Raw genomic sequence first — 19,639 nt, 5'->3', positions numbered from 1 at the left:
TTGGAAAGAAGACTTGCAGGCAATGTGGCACAGTCAGTGTGGGGATTTCTGTCCTATTCAGGATCTTTTATTCATTGTAAGGTTATCAGAATGGAAGTAAGCATCTCACTTTCTCTCTTCCATAACTTTGAAAAAGCAGCTTATAGTGCTCACCTATTTTTTAAAATGCTTAGAAATTTATAGATAAACAGCACCCATGAGAGAAGTGCATTATTTTTTCCCCTAATATCTAAGTCTTATACTGATGATACCAACCTTTTTGACCTTTGCATATGATAAATCCTTTCCTGCAATATAAAGTGGCTGATACTACTCACTAAGCATCAGCACTTGTGGAGAAGGCAAAGGAACTGAACTGGAAACAGCTTCTGCCTAAAAGAGGGGCCATAACAGCAATATCTCATGGGAAGCTTATGTCCATTAGGCAAGGAGTGCTGAGGCCATCTGGAGACCCAGCTTCTCCTCTAGACTCTTCACTAGACACGTTCTTTGAAATGTGCATCTTGTTGTGCTGAACATTTTCAGAAAAATTACAGGAACACACAAGCAACTGTGGCAAACTAATACGCCCCTCTGTCAGTTTGTTACAGCTTGTTAATTAATACTATTGATAAATTTTGGCTTTATTCCATGAAAGTTATCAGAAGAATATAGATTTATCCTGTTTAACATAGCAGGTAACCAAAACACAGTTACAAGAATATTAGAGAATATTTGAGATAAATCTGAAATTAGGGTGACTATCCATCCTACATTTTAAGGGATGTCCCTTATCTGGTGCCTAATGTCCCATGACCCATATCCAATAAGGAATTGCTGAGCATTTGATCAGATAAAAAGCATGTTTTCAAGCAATCATTATTCAAAGGATCAGACACTGTGATACTAATGTATGATTTTGTATCATGAATAAAACATTTCAGATGATATCCCTCAAAAAAATCTATCCTGGAATTTATATAGGTGAGCAAAGAAGGGTGAGGTGAATTTCACAGAAGAAGATAGAGACCTGTCTGGATTAAGTTAAATGGGTTAATATAAAACGTAGCAAGGCCAGGAGTCATGGGGCCAGAACAGATAGCCCTAAATGTAAACCTGGCATACAGATACCTCCCAATTTCATGCAGTTGTGCTCCTATCCTGTAACAGAAGCTAGTACTGGTTATTGCTGGAAGAGCTTAGCTAGTGAGTGCTATTGGTGAGACAGAGCACAGTACACAGGAAATCAAGCAAATCAAAAGTCCTCCGTAACTCATGTGGTTTACCTGAGAACACAGACAGAAAATTGCCATCTGGCCAACCACTCACCTGTACACCTCAAGTATTCTTCATTTGGGTCTCCTTTAGGTGAGACGGAGAGGTTCAGATGGACCAAAGGTCTCTGCCTCCCTCTCCAAGCTCGTTAGTCATGAAGAAGCTCTAGTATGAAAACTACATTAGATCTGAATTGGGAAAGCATTAATGCATCCAGAGTCTGCATGTGTTTGCATAGACGCACTCCTAGAGATGGCATAGTAGGTAGCTGGGTCTTTGCCCAGCTAAAGCCAAGGCTCTCTCATGACTGGCTCTATCCCAAAAGGCAAGCACAGACAGTCTCTGTACCTGAAAATGCAGAGTTCAGGCAAGAAAAAGACAGATACACAGAGAAATTCTTAGAGTTAGGCAGAAAATTATTGGCAGTGCCAGAAACAGAAATTAGCTCTTGCTAATCTCAGTCCAAGTCTAATGCACCAGCTGCACTGCTCTTTTGATTCTGAGTGCAAGCATCATATTTCAAGTGCACAGCATCCCTCTAATACTGTAATCAATATTTGTTTTTAAATTAAATATTTCATTTTCAGAACATCACTCAATTTTCTTTAAGCCCTACCAAAATAACTAATTCTTAATCCTTAGTATAGATAACTAGCTCAAAACAAACAGGCCCTTTTGTAGTATTGACAGTATTACATTTTTAGCATATTATAAGCTCGTAGCTAACCCTTAAACACTTTCCTGTGCTAAATTCTCTGAAACGTAGGCAGTAAAAACACAAAGATATTGTTTGTTTATCAAATTTTCTGAGTATGTCTCCCACATAATGGTTTCAAAGTTTAGCATTTCAATTGGAAAGCAAGCTAACTTCCAAGACTTGGCACTGTTTTCGCCCAGATAAGGCTTTCATTAGACAACAGACTGATTCATACAAGCTTCTGAAACTTTTTTTTTTTTCCTGTTGGGTGACACAAAACAATGCTTCATGTCAGAGATAAGTAGAAGGGCCCAAACTCAAATCTTATAGCCAAACACTACAGAAACATAGGACACACTGGACAGAGATCTATCATTTTTCCAGGTTTTCATATCTTGCCCATCATTGCAGAAATGAGAACATTTTATGTGAGTAGACATGGCTTTAAACATTGAGGCTGGGCTGATTCACCAACCTTTCACCAAAACACCTCCATATTTTCTTTTAGAGGTTTGGTTCTGGATTGATGAGAAGTGCCATTGAGGTGCTAAACTGGATACTTTACAGATTGTAAAGGTACAGCAGGCAGCACTTTTCTCTGATTGGTAGGAGGCAGACCTTTCATTAAAACATCAGCTTTCCCCAGAAGCTCATACTATCTGACATGCCTAACCTGTGTGCATATGTCAACACAGAATACTTGCTAATGTTGCTGAGGCTGTAAATAAGGGTTCATACTATACTTTGAGGGAGATTAATGAGATGTGTGCTTCCTTCTCTGCTGGAGGCTGAAGTAGGTTCCCTATTAAGATGCAGTATCTGTCACTGTCAATAGAAACATGCTGTGTGGGTGTGAGAGGAGGCTAAAGAGGTGTCTCCGATCCTGGTAATTCCAAGCTTTTAAGGGTCTAGCACAGGGGGCTGACATGCTTGAGCAACACTAACTTCCTAAAAGGCGTTTTCCACTAATGGAATACGTTCAGTAAAGTCCATGGCCCAAGACAGGGGAATGAGCAGGAACAGGAGATATTCTCTTTGGAGGAAAGCACAGCATCTTCTCAAACCTAGAAAAGAAGGAAGGTATAGAAACTAGTGTCCTGTGCATAGGCCATGCAGAATTCAGGGAAGGGAGGAGGGAGAAGCCTTTCCTTCTCTTTGCTATTCGCATCATACATACTGAGAGATTTCTTGCATTGTCATAATAAATTGGAAGTCTGCCTTCCTTATTTCACTCACTTATCTCCTTCTCTATTCAGTTCAGGTAAATGACTATTTTTATTTACTTGTACAACATCCCTTTCTGTAGTGTCTGAATGTCTTACAGAAATGTCTTCGTGAAACATTTGATATCATCCCTCTGAAGGAGGAATTATCCATTTTTGCATATGGGAAACAAGGCACAACAAGGCTTAGTGGCTTTCCCAAGCTTAGGCTGGAAAGGTACCAGTGAAGAAGGATCTTAATTCTGAACTCACAAGCCCTACGCCAGGACCTTAAGTGTGCCTCCGCACTTGGGGTTGGAGTGAGAAAAGGAGTAGGTTCCCCAGGTCTCCCCATGACTACGTTTCAGAGATGAATGCTGGGCATGGTGGTCAGCTTGCTCATCCTGGGCTGGGAATTGGCTGAGGAGGTCTTTTTAAATATGAAGAAAATCTTTCCTTCGTAATCTTGTATATCTTAACCACAGTGACTGCCTAGATCAGACACTTGCTTCAACCAGCTGAATAATATAGACAAGTAAACAATGCTTGTATAGCCCACTGCCTCCTCTTAAAACCCTAAATGAACATAAAACTTTATATGAATCAGACTTTTCCCATTTATTAGCAGATCAAATAAAATGGATGTGACAGAGCAATATTATCCATTTTGTCCTAGCACTTGTGCCTGTTTTACATAAGCTGAAAGAACCTGAGGAACGTATCTAGCCAGTAGATTCATTAATTTGAAAAGAAAAAAGTGTAATATAGTAGTACATTAGGATTTTAAGATTTCATTAAATTCAACAAAAACAATCAAGTAAGAAGAAATAAAGCAAAGGCTTGAAAATGGAAAAGTCTGTAAATAAATTTTGGAAGCCTAGCTCTAAAAAAATTACTTCTATATTTGCATGTTAAAAATTTATTTCATTTAAGTACACACATCCAGATGTGTGGCCCAAAGCCGGTGGGAATTGCGAAGAACAGCACCTTTGAAAGATAGATCATTTTTTTAGCTCTGTACTCAGTAACAGGCATAGGACAAACACCATTTACTTCTCCTTTAAATCACTTTACTGAACACCAAAGAGTTCTCTTTTCTTCCTGGAGAAAAAGTCCGTAATAAAGTTTCTTCATATGAAATACAATAAAAATAGAAAAGCTATACTGGGAATCATATGTAAGGATCGAAAAGTCTGGTGGACACTTGCTTCACAATCATATGCTATGTCACACAACTTACATGTGGTGTGGAAATCAAGAGAAAAACATTACCTAATTTATCAGTAATATTTTAGTTGTATGTTAAACATTGGTATTAAGAAACAAATATATTACACGGTGCAAAGACACTTTCTTAGCATTCTTAAAAATTCCTCTAGAATTGCTTGGCGAGCTTTTGGCTCTGACTGTGTGTACAGTGTACCCAGGCTGCTGGGAGTGTGTCAGGGAAAGTGATGTTAGCTTTTTTAGCTACCACAAGTAAAGCAGCACGTACATTTCAGGTACTGTCAAAAAACAGCATAGTAGCGTCTAATTTGACAAAGGGGGAGAAGGAGGGTGAAACAGATGACCCGCCTGGCAATAAAAATCAATAAAAAGTTATACCAGCGTGAGACATTTGGCCTGAGCACTTGGCCTGCTCCAGAGGCAGAGAACCAATGGGAGGGAAGCCTTCCCAAGCCAGCACTTCACTCCCGCCATTGCCGGTGCCAACCAGCAAAGCGCTGCCTGATCACCACGTCTGATAGTGACAACTTCGGAAAGTTCTCAATATTTGGGGGGATGCTGGGGGATTTTTTTTGTTTATGCACATCTATGAGAATGCTTATTATGAAAGGTTTTAGATTGCTATGATAGGCACTGAAAAGAAAAGATGGAATACATTGAAGCTGAAGGGCCTTCTGCCTGAACAGAACGAGAAAAGATATTATTCACATCTGCATAATTCACTTGGTCTTTAACAATTCTATTTTAAAGGTTCTTAAGAGTTTCTTTACCTCAATATCACAGTACTTGCCAAGTCTAGACAGTAGGAAGTGCCATCTCCTTTTTCTTCAGCCTATGAAAGAGACCATTTGATCAATAGACAGGATTCAAGTGATAATGGCCTTAGAATTTTTAACATTCATTATTAAGCATATTTTATTTGTGTGAGAAGCAGAAGGAAGAGCTAAGCCAAAAGAAACAAACCTTGTGCTGGGCCTCAATATTGATTTCTTTTTAGGAGCGTAGCTTACACAGTCCCACCCAGAACTTTAGAACATTCCATTCATTTATTTAAGGAGCTTAAAGTACATCACAGTGTCCCTGAGAAAGAGAAAAGATGTTTTCTAGTCCTCAATAATATTAAAAAGTTTTTGGTGATGAAAACAAACCAACCAACCCCTCCTTACCTTCAGCTGTCCAGCTTTTGCTCCATGTATTCAGTCATATGTGCAGCCTTAGAATCTCCAATCGTTGCTATGACTCTTATTCTATAGATACGGCATCCCATCTCTTGAACTAACCTCAAGCCCTGCTCATTGACCTTTGTTGTAGCTCAGAATGGGAAAGTAACTCCTGTGATGTAGAAGAAATACTACTTTACCTGGCTAGGCTCAAAAATAAGACCATATGTGATAAAACATTCAAAATGAATGATAAAAAATTCATTAAGAATAAAACAACAGACTTAAAATACAAGGACAGTCCTTCTTTGGTACATATAGTTCTTTGTAGAACCATAATTCCTCATACTTTGTGGAAATAGCTGTCAACAACACATGGTGCCACCAAATTTGAATGAAAACAGAGGTAATTTTTGGACTGCAATATGTGACGTCCGTTAAAATAAGAGCTATGAAGAGAGAGAGAGGGATTTTGTTTATAGTGGGTGACCTCTAAAATACCTAAATAGCTAAGGGCAGTTCTATGAGTAATGGCAATTGTTGGGGCAGGTAACGAGAGCTGGATTTCAATAGGAAGTCATCATGAAGAAGAGGAGCCAAGAGTCCAGGGCATTTCACTAGTCATGAGTCGGCTGTAGAAGCAGTGCAACACAGAATATGTGCTGACCCGTGTTGCTAAATTGATAAACTGCTTTGTAGGAGAATAAACCTTTTTTCCTTTCTTTTCTTTTTTTTTTTTTTTTTTTTTTTTTTTTTTTTTTTGGAGGGAGAGGAAGGGAGGGAGAGAAAAAAGAGACTGTTCTAGTCTCCATACATAAGATATCAGAGTACATACATATATATATATAAAAACTCCAAATCTTATAGAAGCAGACATAATTGGTAAAGTGCATATATAAATAAACTGTTCTAAGGAAAAATGGTATCTCTGATGAGCTGGTATGACTAAAAAACCCCAAATAACCCCACATATATTGACCCATGTAAAAATCAGAGACAGATGCCATGAACTGTATTTATTTTTTTTGTAGGAAGAGGAGAAAAATTCTCCAAAGCATCTTCCTACCAGTCTTTCTAGATTCTTATCTAGATGAAAAACAGATATTGACATTGATATGATTAGATTCTGAAACAGTGGTGTTGGGAGGAATGGAATTTTCCATATTAGATGAAAAGGAAAAAAAAGCTGAGAAGAGCTCTTACAGATGCCAACCACCAAAATCTCAGAATAGGACTCCCTATAAACAAGACAAAGCTTTACATGTTAACATGCTGTAGTTCAGCTGAAAGAGTGAAAAACAAAGATGTAATTTGTCAGAATGAAAGGACATATTTTTATATATATTCTTAGCCCAAAGTTCATCTTTGAATGACTTTTAACAGAAGCATAGCGGCAGAATTTAAATTGATTGTGTGACCTGAACTGTTAGTTTCTACTCTTTTACTTCAAAAAATATGTATTTTTCATTTAAAATGGAAAGGAAAAAAACAACAAAAGACCCTATAATTTTCTTTCAATTTTTTTCTCTTGAAGTTATTATTACAAATTTTCCTTCTTAAAACTAACCTTCTCTTTCATCATTGTAGCCTCAGAGTACACTGAGAGAAAAAAAATCACTTTTTAAAAATTTTATTACCAACCTTTCAATTTTATATAGTTCAGCCCTAAAATCCACATTTTATAAACTAGTAAGGCTTTTCTGGCATGGAAAGGAAGAGGCAGTCAATTTCTTAGATGGAGGACTGACAAGTGTCAAAGATTAATAGCATTATTGGTTACTGATTTGGCTGACAGCCAGGCACCACTTTCTTACATTTCATCTCAGTAAAATATTAGTTAAAATAGGTACAAATATCTATGCCGTGCATTAACTTCTGTTTATCTTCTGAGAATTGATCCCAGGAAGTAGGGAGTCCCATCAACCCCTCGGACTCTGTTGGAAGTTGAGGGGTCTCAGCTCCTCAACAATCAGGCCCAGGAGGAATCTCTTTAACACTCCTTTTCACAAGTGAATGATACGAAAGATTGTGGGCGAGTTGGCATTTTAACCCTGGTAGAAGCAGTCATTCACTCTAGTGGGTTCACACTGTGCTCTCTGGAGTACTTCCAATAGGTGATGCCATACAACATGAAAATTATCTGCATCCCCAGAGAAGAAAACAAAAATAATGACTGCAGTTAGCTGTCTCTCTTGCAACCAAATCCTGACAACCTTCCCTAGTCATTGACATTATTCTTTCAAGTGGCATTAGCATTTGTCACTAAGTGTATAATTGCTCTTTTTTAAAGCTAAGCAAAGCTGAAAAGTACAAAATATGGGCACTCCATTTTCATATTTAAGAGTTTATGAATCATTATAGAACCACTTCTGTTAGCAACCCTTGGCTTTACATTCCCTGGAAAAAAAATTAATAGGTTGCATCTTCTTTTGTATAGCATCAAAATGACCCAAAACAGTAAAGATATGTCAGACCTTTCAGTCAATTTAAACTGAAAGTTACAAATCTACAGCAGTAGCATGAAGGTTTTACTGTGTGGTCTGGATGACAAATTCCATGCAAAAAGACACTTGGGATTTTAATTATCCAAAGCTGAGAAAACGACAACTTGTAATAAATGACAGGAAAACAATACAGAACATTCTAGACATGACCAGATTCCTGCAAATTCATTACAAATGTTCTTGCTCCTTGAAGTCAAGGTCCTACAGCAAAGCATTGCCATCCAAAAATGTGTTTTTAAGTATTCCACATGAAGACCGCTGCCTGCTCACTGCGTTGACATAGGAGCTGCCACAGCAGAGCAGGTCATTTCAACTGGTCTTTTCCAAATGCGTCCTTGATGACCAGTTTTGAAAGTTTCAAAGGTAGGTAGAAATCATCTAGAGTACGTTCACTGTACAATATCCACAAGGGAGCAAAAAGTTCTTTTTCACACCAGCTGCTCAGGAAACAAATCTTCCAAAACATGATGCTAGTACTTAAAAAAAAAAAACAAACACCCAAGTAAATATTTATTGATAGAGAAAAGTAGGGAAAGGAAGAAGTGTGAAGGATCTGCTATACAATAGAAGGTGAATAAAATTTCTCATGGCCTGAGAATTTTTCCCCTAACCTACCAATGCCACCAGGACAAGTAAACTAATAAGGCAGTCTAAGAAAACTCAAATAACATTTTTTTCTGCAACCTTAGGATTACCTTGCTGATTATTCGTCAGAACACATATACATAAACACACACACACACACACACACACACACACACACACACACACACACACACACACACACAGTGCAACAATTTATTTTAATGTAATGCTGCCCCCTTGTGCTTTTGTATACACGGAAGTTTTTGTCAATAACCAAAGGTTTGTAGCAACTAAAGAAAAGCAAAAGATTAGCCTTTACCTCAGCTTTGGGCTCTGAGCTTTCTTACAGATTTTTTTCACTTAAGAAGTAATATGATCTTATGCAACAATCAGCAGGCTTAGACCCTGAGGAAATATAAAACAAGTATTAACAGCAAAATTAAAGATTGGGTAAAATAGAAAGCATGCCAAAAGATGTAAAAGATGAAAAATGAATACAAAGGTCAAATCAAATAAAGTTACAAGAACCTACTGAAAATAAGTGGAAAGCAAATGTTTAGACTTCATATATGAAGTCGTAGTACATCAACACAAAGAAATGGGATTTACATAGGAAGGCAAAGCAAAAGTAGTAGGACAAAATGAGAATGAGGACTCTATAGCACAGGAAACTGGAGCTCTTCACACAAGGCATCTATCTCTGGTCAGATTTGGCTTATGAACTTCTGGAACTCCTTACCATACAAAACTTGTTAAGTGACCTATGTTAAAGGCAGTATGAATTTTTGGGAAGTTCACAGTAGAAAGGAACTTCCTTGTGAAAATTAGCCTAAGAGTCAATTGTCTGCCTTGGTAGATCTGGTGACCAGAGATCATCTGTCCTTAGAGATGGTCCCCCACAAAATGGCTAATTGGTAGAGCAAGGAGGAAGATGTTTGCTTGGTATCCTTCCATATGACATCGTTTACGGCTGAAGATGAGGCGACACTCATTCTCGCATCTTTCAAGAATACTAAAATTTCAAAAACCTTGCAAGAAAGTGAGACATGTAGGCATAATACATGGCCTATGTCAGCCATGGGAAGACAACATCGAAACTTACAGTCATTTCCTGGTTTTGAAATTTAAACAAGCCCTGAATCCTGAAGCAACTATTTGTTTGATGACTATTTCCTGCAATTCCATACCAATAATAAACATGCTTATATGGATTCACTTCAGCAAGGCTTATTGATGTCAGTGAACAATCCCCTTAAAATCAGCGAATGTATATAAATACCAATATACTTGCTCTGCGTGTGTGTTGCATTCAGGCTACTGGATACATACATGAACTTTACTCATCATGTTTTTCTTTTAAATCTGACAGCTGAAAATGTTATTGGTAAATAAAACAAAAAAGAAGATTTTTCATTTTGGTCAACAAAGTATGGTAATTTCAGGAAACTTTTAGTAAAAAAAAAGCATAAAAAGTTGAAGCATTTTGTTCTGATAGCTACTAAATGAAACATTTCCATTTTCAGCTACAATTGGTTTTGCTTATAAATTTACTATCTTTGTATTTTAAATATTTTTAAGTATTGACAAAGGCTTAGTAGCCAAATAAAACCTCTTGCTTCAGTCTGAACACCTTCAATTTGAACTAAGACAATTTGTTTCAGCTTTTCACAATGTTAAAGAAAAACTAAACATTTTAATTCAGTTTACCTGAAATAATTTTTAATTGTATATTTGAGCTTTGCCAGTGGCCTGAAAAAAAGCCAACGTAGCTATTCAAGCAGGTCTACCGTAAATGAGATTTATCTTCAGAATATCTATTCTCTCTCTTGTTTCATTACTTATTATCCTTCTTATTAATTTTTGATATGGAAACTCAACAGATGCCTTGTGCGAATCCAAGAGTCTGTAGTATATTATTAGAATGTGTGAAGTAGTATGTGAAGTGCCATCCACTGATTTTCTCCTCTCTTTCATGAATGTAAGATCTGAAAGGTAAGTAACTTAAGAATGTTGGCACTCTGTCTCAAGCTATGCTAGTCATTCTTAAACTATACGTTCTCCGTTTTCTTCTCAATACATACCTCTTATGTAGATTAAATTAATTTGGCCAGAATCACAGGCTGAGTATTGTGCCCTCTCTGACACTCAGGTGGCAAAAAAAGGGCTGTAAACCAACACTAAAACCCCTTAGGGAAATCTCTACTGAATTGCAAAGGCATGGTGTGTCTTGTCCCACATACCTCTCTCCTACTGCAGGGAGCTACTGCGGCCAATCCTGAGCAGGAAGTGCTGCGGCAGAGGAGCGTATGCAGCACAGGAGTGCATGGCAAGGCGAGACTGTGGCAGCCGCTCTTCGTGGTGTCATTTCTGATGTCGGATGTGGGGCTTGGGGAGTTATCAGCTGTGGCACTGCTGACACACATTCACACCTGAGCAATGCTCAGTGCAGGCAAGAATCTGACTGGTTCCCTGTTATTTTGTCCAATGGCCAACCTAAGAGTGGTGCTAAAATTGTAATCCTTCTCAATGAATTCAATGGAAATAAAAAGGATCCTATTACTTTCAGTGAGGACTTGGCTAAGGCCTCAGGAGCCTTTGGCTAGTGCCAGAGCAGTCCTTCAGAAACAGCTCATGAATCAAGGAAAACTTTTCCTGTAGCTCAATGCTTTCTAAGGAATACATAAGCAATAATATTAATATGCTTTCATTTCTGTTTTGTGAGCTTTAAAGGAAAAATATCATTAACCTGAATATTTCAGTGCTTATCATTTCAGTTTCCCGAATTGATTTCACTTCAGTTCTTTTCAGATACTAAACAATTTTTTTGTATTGTCTGACCTACCTTGTATTTTCCTCACACTCCTCCATTCCCTTTGTGTTCTCATTTAATTACATTTTCATGTACATTTCATCTACATTTTCAAATGTATGTTTATTTTTCAGAAACTTCTGCTATAGTTTATTATTATTGTTATTTAGGGCTTAATGTACATTATTCATCTGTTTTTTCTTTTATCATTTCAAAAAGGCACAAAGAAACAAGGAGATATTACTCACAACACTGTAGACATCTATCTTAGCTGGTCTGAGACCCTTCTGGTAAGAGCAGAATAAAAGTCCTTTGGGGGCAATTCAGAACAAGAGAAGACTTAGGTTAGTCTTGAATCGTCTTCTAAAGCTGTCTTTGACATTACATTGCCTGTATTAGGAGTTCTGTGAAATTAGGCACCTAATTTTCAGATAATAATTTGATAATTACACACCAAAGTTAGGCTGTATGAATGTCCTCGAAGACATTAACAATTGGCAGTAATAAGTACTGTGCTACCTGATCAAATATTTAACCTGCCAAAATGGTTAGGGCAAAAAAAAAAAAAAAAAAAAAAAGCTCCTGGCATTAATTTATTTGTTGCAATGAATAACACATTGTATGAAAAGCGAGGTGTTTAGAGTGAATTTTTAAGTCCACCTCAAACAAAAAGTAGTGGCAGCATGAGAAACAATTTAGTCAATCAATTTATAAACATCTCCTGAATCTATTTGGCACACACTGGATCAAAGCCAGAGTCTTCTGTTAAAGGAAGGAGACTTGCTGCACTTAGAGAATGGAGACTATTGGACCCACATAGAGTCCTGTTTTCACTAGAAGGTCAAATTCAGGACAAATGTATGTGTGATGACCCAGTCACACTGTAAGGAAGTGTTCCCCGTGGTAATGGCACTGCTTATGCACAAAGTTTTCCTGCCTGAGTCACTGGCTGGCACCGTTCTTACGCATGACAGCTTGAATGTCTGTGTTAGCTTCATAGCCAGAAGCATACAGCATTGGATACACATCTGGAAATTGGGTTTTATCTCATCTAAGCCTGAAATCTTCAGTATTTCTTAGATTTACCTGGGAGGAAAGTAAAACATTTCCTAATTACTTGTGTATTTCTATTTCCAGGCTTAAAAAACAAGGGAAAAAAAAACAGAGGAAAAAAAAACAGAAATAACATGGGTTCTTTTAAATGGTCATTTCGTCTATCAGGATAAAAATACATTTCGATTAATTCTTATTTGACCTAGACAATTTAACTCACTCCTGAAAAAAAAAAGTAGAAGTCTCCTACATTTTATTTGTGAGCGAATCCAAGATAAGTGTTGATTGAAAACATGTGTGGCATATCTTGTGAAAGCCAATGGAAAAACAAAATAATACTGCTTACAGTGAAACAGGAAGCTTATGACAGGGACACTGAGACAATTCTTGAGAAGGAAAAAAATTTAGGCTAGATCTCAGACAGCATTTTTTAATGGTGAGATCTGATCAACTACAGCATAGTCTCCCAAGACAGGAATCTTATTGCGTGAGCTTCTTAAAACAATGCAAAGCACTCAAGAACAGAGTGTAGGGAACAGTCTAAATTGGTCCCCCGGGTAACGACTAGCTGACCTAATTGGTATTTCCCATCTTTAATTTATGTGATCATACAGTATGCTGTTATCTTTTCATTACATTAACCCATAGGGTCAAATGTTTCTCTAGTGTAGTTCCATTGGCAAAAGCAGATTTGCACCAGGGCTCAGTTTGGCCCACACTGTTTAAATACAAAACGAATTTCAAACATAGCTATAATCAGTCTTATGAAGTAATATTATTCTAAAGCAAGGAGATCATGTGGTTCCCCAGCATGAAAGATACAATTCTATCAACGCAAACTTTATAAAACATAATACCCATCAAATATTACATGCCAGAACAGCACTAAACTACTTAGAGTGGTAAATAAAACATTAGTTTGGAAAAGTATTTGGATTCTTCCTCACATTATTGCTATGTTTTATTCATATCCCTCTTACATATTCTCTTCATTCTGCTAATCTAAGTGACCAGCATGTGATTAAGCAATGCAGTTCTATACAGTTCTGCTTTCTTTGAGATTGCACAGCACCACCATCACCTTCAGGGCAACAGGATTGCCACTGTAGCAATCTCAGTTTGCAAACACACACCTTTTAATTCATCTATCAATCCCTTTTCACCAGGCCATGTCATTAGTATCAAGCAAAACGCTGGTGTATTCTAGAGCAAACCTCAAATAATAGTTTCTTCAAAATGACAAATGTTCACTTTCTCAAAGAAAGTGAAATTGTCAATGTAAAATAATTCTCTCAAGAGATTTGTCATTGATGCTGAGATATGGTCTTTAATAAGCAGAACCACATGTAATAATTTTCTATGGTAAAATCTTTTATTTTATTCTTGGTCAATCAATTAAGGAAATCAAAATCTCCTAAAATATCATTTTTATTTTGCCTCAGAAATGCTAAGTGGGCATGAGCAATTATGTGCCTTTGTTTACTCATCTGTAAAATGACTTTGGCATCTTCCTCAAATTATTGCAAAGCACCCTGTGGTAGCTGTGACACTAAGTTGAATCTGCACATTGCTTCAAACTTTAGGTATTGAGCGAGTTGCTCACAAATGTTCCATCTAAACTGATTTATGGTTGATAGACAGACAAATGGATTCCTGCCTTATGTATTGGCCTTTTGGGACCAACGCCCAAAGACAGACTAAATGACTAGGAATGACAGTGGAACATCACAGAATACATAGATTATGTCTATTTTACAGGACTCTCAGAGGACGTCCTGGTTTCTGAGCCAGCATCCATTGTCTGGTCACATCCAGACTCTGCACCAAATCTCACCTTGCTGCTGAAAATACAGTAGAATGGACAAGCAATAATAATGGTTTACCACAATCAGCTATTAGAAACTATTCCTTTTTGGCCCAGTTTTGCTTTCCAAAGGAGGTGCTCAGAAATTTAAATTCTGGCCACCACTGCTAAAGAAAACTTGCCTTTGGCCAATCTGATGCACTTAGGGCCATATTGTGTATTGCTTTCCATGAGGACAGACACCTGGACCTATCAACAGCTGATCAACAGGACACTATCCATATGGAACTCAACACAAGACAGAAGTGTTCAAGCTTCATACAACTGAGGCTGCAGTATCAGGCAGCTTTATTATGCTTAGGTAACAGGAAGTTTTAAGAGAAACTGCATTAATTTCTCCAAAAAGTTTTTTTCCTGTTTAAAATTTTGTTTTGCTTTTGTCAAGAGAAAATATTAATATTTTTCTTTGAAAATGAAAATAAATGTTTGAGTGTGTGTTTTTTTCTTGTCATTTTGCTTCCATACACCAAGAAATATGCTACTTTTAATCTTGTCTTAGAGAAAAGAAAAAAAAAAAAAAGAGAGAGAATATTCTGATATGAAGGATGAAATTTCAGTGATAATCACTGTGCATCAAATAGGTGCATGAAGCCCAGTACATAAAATGCTTTCATCATTTGGGGAAAGAAAGCCCCTGAAAAATCTATGAACTGTCAGAAACAGGGTAAGGATTGTAAAGCTATCCTATCTGGCTTACCAAAAGGTTTACTTCATCAAGTAACTTGTAAGTTACAGGCACACATCACTGTTGAGGGAAAAGTAATTTGTTGTAATCATTTTTAATTATAGTTATTCTTAATTATCTTTGCTGTATGTTTAAACATTAAAATACAAACAGTGCTGCCATAGCACAGATGGCTGGTGCCTGCTATGCAGACTGTCAAGCTTTATTTGAGCACCACTGTCATATTTTTCCTTACAGTTGTAACTTAAAGTAATAATGCACTTTCTCTGAACTGTAATTATTCATGTTTTAAGAATACCTACTATAAGGTACCTAAACAAAGACATGCTGAAGCAAAAACCCATTCTTTAAGTTTCTCTGAAGCATTTGAAAGCTGTGGATGTACTACATATGTACCACTAAAATCTTACTCATAATGGAAAACCTAGTAGATAGTTCTAGCTACACGCAGCTGGGGTCAGAATGGTATGGGCCAGGCTGCACTCCCTATAAGAGGAGAAGCAGGTTATTAGATTTTTTTTTCCTTTCCCCTCCCAACTGCTGTCATTTTTGTCTTTGAAAATGTCTTAGGAAATAGCTGGGTGTGTGTGGGGGGGTGTTCATTTGTTTTCACTTGTACACATAGGAATACAGGTGTACTATTCTTAACTGTATTTACTCACAACAGTAAGGACCATTTCTCCAAACCAAACTTAAAGATTTCTAAAATGAGACATCACTTTAATACATCTCATCTTTATGCCCTGTGAATCCTCAGAATCAGTTCATGCGAATTCTCAACCCAGGAATGTCAAAATTAGTTGAGAAAAATTAGATGAGAAAAAAGCCTCATTTCCAGGAGACAAATATTTCTTCAAAACAGAACCTAGGAAGATGCAGAACAGAGAGGGAGACACATAAATTTGGTGTCAGTTTCAGTGCCCAAGAAGAAACTGTGACTGGCCAAGAAAATTCCTCAAGTAAATTTGAAAGGTTTGCCTGACAGTTTGGACTGTTACCTGGAAGAATAAAAGATGCATCATAAAAGATACATCAGTAGGTGAAGGAACAGCAGAAGCAGACAGGCTCATATGTTAAATGGCATAGTTAATTGTGCAATAAAATGATCTATTGCAAATAGGTTTGTAGTATTCTGCTATTTACATGCCCACCATCACCACAACTTTATCATCCCCTATCACGAAAATGGTACCTTCTTTCCAAACACTCTATTGGTCTCATTCCAACAGTCCTGCAAACTACACATGCCATGTATATTAATGGTTCCTGTGCATTTATGAACAATTATCTTCATTCTTTCATTCCCTGTTTCTGTAAGCTCCCCAAAATACAGTCCTAATTTATAGGGCAGTGCTATTCTTTGAGGTCATCTAAAGAGAGACCATTTCCATCTTTCAAATAAAAATATTTGATAAAAATTTGCTAATGATAATACTAACTCTAGCAAATGAGAAGAAAACAACGAAAAGCATTTTATTCAAGGAGAGTCTATTTGAAACATTTATAGCGATAGGAAACCTAATCCATTGCCCTGAGGACCTGGAATTTCCACTGTGGTCAATGGCTCAACACCACAGAGGAAAACTCACCATGGATAAAGCTGACACAAAACTCGATTTAAGCCTTCAGTATAGAGTTAAACAGGCATATAGATTTCATGACAGGTCTTCACTTAACAAAACATCTAGCACAATGAAACCAACTTGTTGATTGCATTTAGACCCTAATACAATGTCAGTATAAACCAACAGTAAAAGCATAGTTTTTGTATTAAATGAATGGTTAGTAACAGCGGAAAGTTTCCTGACTGTTTCAAATGTGTATACTTCCATCCATATCACATTTACTGCATTTGAGCCATCAATGCTCACTACGTTGCTCCATCAGCATGCTTTAGTTAATACTCACATCAGAAGAAGAAAGCCAGGTTCAGCATGTAAAGTCCCTTAATTCATTCTTGGTGTCTCTACTATAGGCATCTTCAATATTTTGAGCTATTCGTTGGTGGCAAAGTTCTACAAATGGACACATTTTTCCTAGAAATTGGACTTAACATCTCATTTCTTATATGTCATCAAAAAGATTTCTAAAAGTAGTTTCTGACCTGGTTTGAAAGTCTCCATATTCCATTATCAATTTTCTCAGCCTCCTACTGCCACATTGTATAGTTTTAATGTTAATTTTTAATATTATTTTCATGCATTTTTAAGGCAAGAGTTTTTTTTTTTAACTAGAGTGCAATAATAGCTTCTCAATATTAAATAAATAATGTTACAGTGTTGAGACAATTATGATTTTTTAACAGTGTTGATATATTATTGTTTCAGTTACAGAAATTCACCTGTTTCATGTTTTTTATGGGCCCTTTTTTGTTCTCTACCCTTCTTTTCTGATTTCTTTTTTTAATTAAATTTGTCTGATTGCCAAGATACTTTCCTCAGGCCAATACTGACTAACACTTCAGGGTTGGTTTTCTTTTTTTCTTTTTAATAAATCAATCCAACACACAATATCTACCCTCATTTCCAAAGAAAAGATCTATAGTAAAATTCTAGAAAAAATGACAGAAGCAATGTTTTATGAATCAGGCTCCTTTTGATGTTAGGTAGTGGGATTAAAACCTTTGTGAAAATTCAATGTGGTATTGTCATAAAATCCAAGCCAGTATGAGACCCCATGTGATTTTACAGGTCTTCTGTCCTTCAGAAGACTTACTTTTATTTAAAGAAGACAGTTTGTATGTGTGAAATTATCAGATACACCTCCAATTTCTAAATAGATCTTGTAACAAATTCATATGTAGGGAATGGGAGACATTGGGTTTGAGAAGGCTAAACTTTTGGAGCAAGAAATATTTAGGAAATTTGCTCTGGAGAAACATGTAAATTGCTACTATACATAAAAATTGAATTTTCAGTTCAATAAACAACCCCGGCCTCCTCCTGTTCTCCCCACCACGACTGCTTCTCTCAGGTTCCCTCCTCCATTTTTTTAGGTGAATTTAGATTTTAAGGAAGCCAGTTTTTCCTATGGGTAGGTTATCAGTTTGAGTGGTAAAAATGAGAGAATAGTACAGACTACCAGATACATGAAAGATCTTTAGAGAAAAAAATATTTTTTCAATAAAAATTAAAGCCATTTCAATAGATATATGAAGATCAAGAAATTCCATAGCTATATGATAACAGAAAGCCTTCAATATTTAATAATGGTAATGGATTCAGTGCTGTCATATAACATCTTCAAGAGTTTTTTTGGACATAATTTAGCAATTAATATATCTGATCCTTGCATAAAGAACACCACTCATAATAGTAACGATGAGACTACCTCAATGATAATGGCTCCTATGCACTACTCTGATGCATCAATATGCACTTTTCTTTGCTCATGGTCTCTCTCTCTATCCCTTATTCTCAGCCATGCTGACTTTTAACTTGCTGTTAGTAAAAAAGCTGAATTGGGAGCATTAGAATCTCCCAACTGATCTTTTTTTAAAACATAAAGTAAAGTTAAAAACCACTTTGACAAAGAGTAAAGCACTCTTGAAAGCCACAGACACCTGCAAAGGTCAGCTTTAAATTAGAAGCCACTGCCATTTGGGGCACAGGGACGAGAACAATGCGATGAGGCCAAGAAAACTGAAAAGAGACAAAAAAGTAGTGAGAAGAAAAAATAAGGACACAAAGTAGCTTAGTATTTTCTGAAAAATACAGGAGTCATATCATTTAGAAGACCATTCATTTCTACATGATAAGAACTCCATCTAAGCATATAATGTTCTCAGAAGATAAGGAAGTCACAAAAGATTCAAGGTAGTATCTTCAAATGATTGCAATTGACTTTGCTACCTCTTTTCAATTAAAACTCAGCGAAGTTTAGGAGTCTCTTATGGTAACTCCTGCACTCACTAACACAAAGACGTAACAGAACGGACGAGGAAGAAGTTTGCACCTATTGTTTTTCAATCAGAATAATTCCTAGAAGGGAGGCTTGCCTGATGGAGGGCTGGTAGCAAGAACAAAGTCATCAGTTTCAGTAATTAAGAATATACAAACCTGAATGACTTCACAGAATTGAGATTGTTAAAACATGGCTTAATCTTTGCAGGTCCTTCTGTCATGTTCATTGACCAGTGCTGAAAACCAAAGGCATCGGCTTCATATATAACAGAAAAGCTGACACCTGAGGCAAACAGATTTCATCTTCTTGCAAATAGACTTAGACATGGTTGCTATGTAGTCCAAAGCAATCCACTTAGTCATCAGCACCTTCATACATAGCAGATGTAGGTAGTTGAGAATAAAACAGCTTTGGTTGCAGTAATACATATCAAGAACAAGGAGGAAAAATATGTCTTTAAAATCTTGATTTTCCATGGTCTGGAAAGTTAGATCAAGATAAGTGCTTGAAAATGACAACTTAAATCCATATCTAGACGCATGATAAATAAGCTGCTTTCAAAAGTGGTGATTTACTCAGCAGCTCAAACTGGAGTCCAACCTCAATTTTCAACCCTCTGAAAATATTTCCATTTCTTTAAGTGCCTCCATATGGATTTGAGAACCTAAGTTCAAGTAACGTTTTAAAATTCAGTTC

The 19,639-nt window shown here is 36.8% G+C and overlaps 1 long non-coding RNA gene across 1 annotated transcript; it reads right to left on the bottom strand.

The window, feature by feature from the left end:
- Nucleotides 1-5,168: 5,168 nt before the first annotated feature.
- On the bottom strand, nucleotides 5,169-9,018 carry LOC135328691 (uncharacterized). The gene is made up of 4 exons (XR_010389667.1): nucleotides 8,949-9,018; nucleotides 5,547-5,712; nucleotides 5,344-5,460; nucleotides 5,169-5,212 (listed from the first exon to the last, which is right to left on the bottom strand). It is a non-coding gene; the product is annotated as an uncharacterized LOC135328691 (long non-coding RNA).
- Nucleotides 9,019-19,639: the final 10,621 nt, after the last annotated feature.

Source organism: Dromaius novaehollandiae, chromosome 1, assembly GCF_036370855.1.
Source record: "Dromaius novaehollandiae isolate bDroNov1 chromosome 1, bDroNov1.hap1, whole genome shotgun sequence".
Taxonomy (NCBI): Eukaryota; Metazoa; Chordata; class Aves; order Casuariiformes; family Dromaiidae; genus Dromaius; species Dromaius novaehollandiae.
This window is presented reverse-complemented; position numbering and strand designations above follow the sequence as displayed.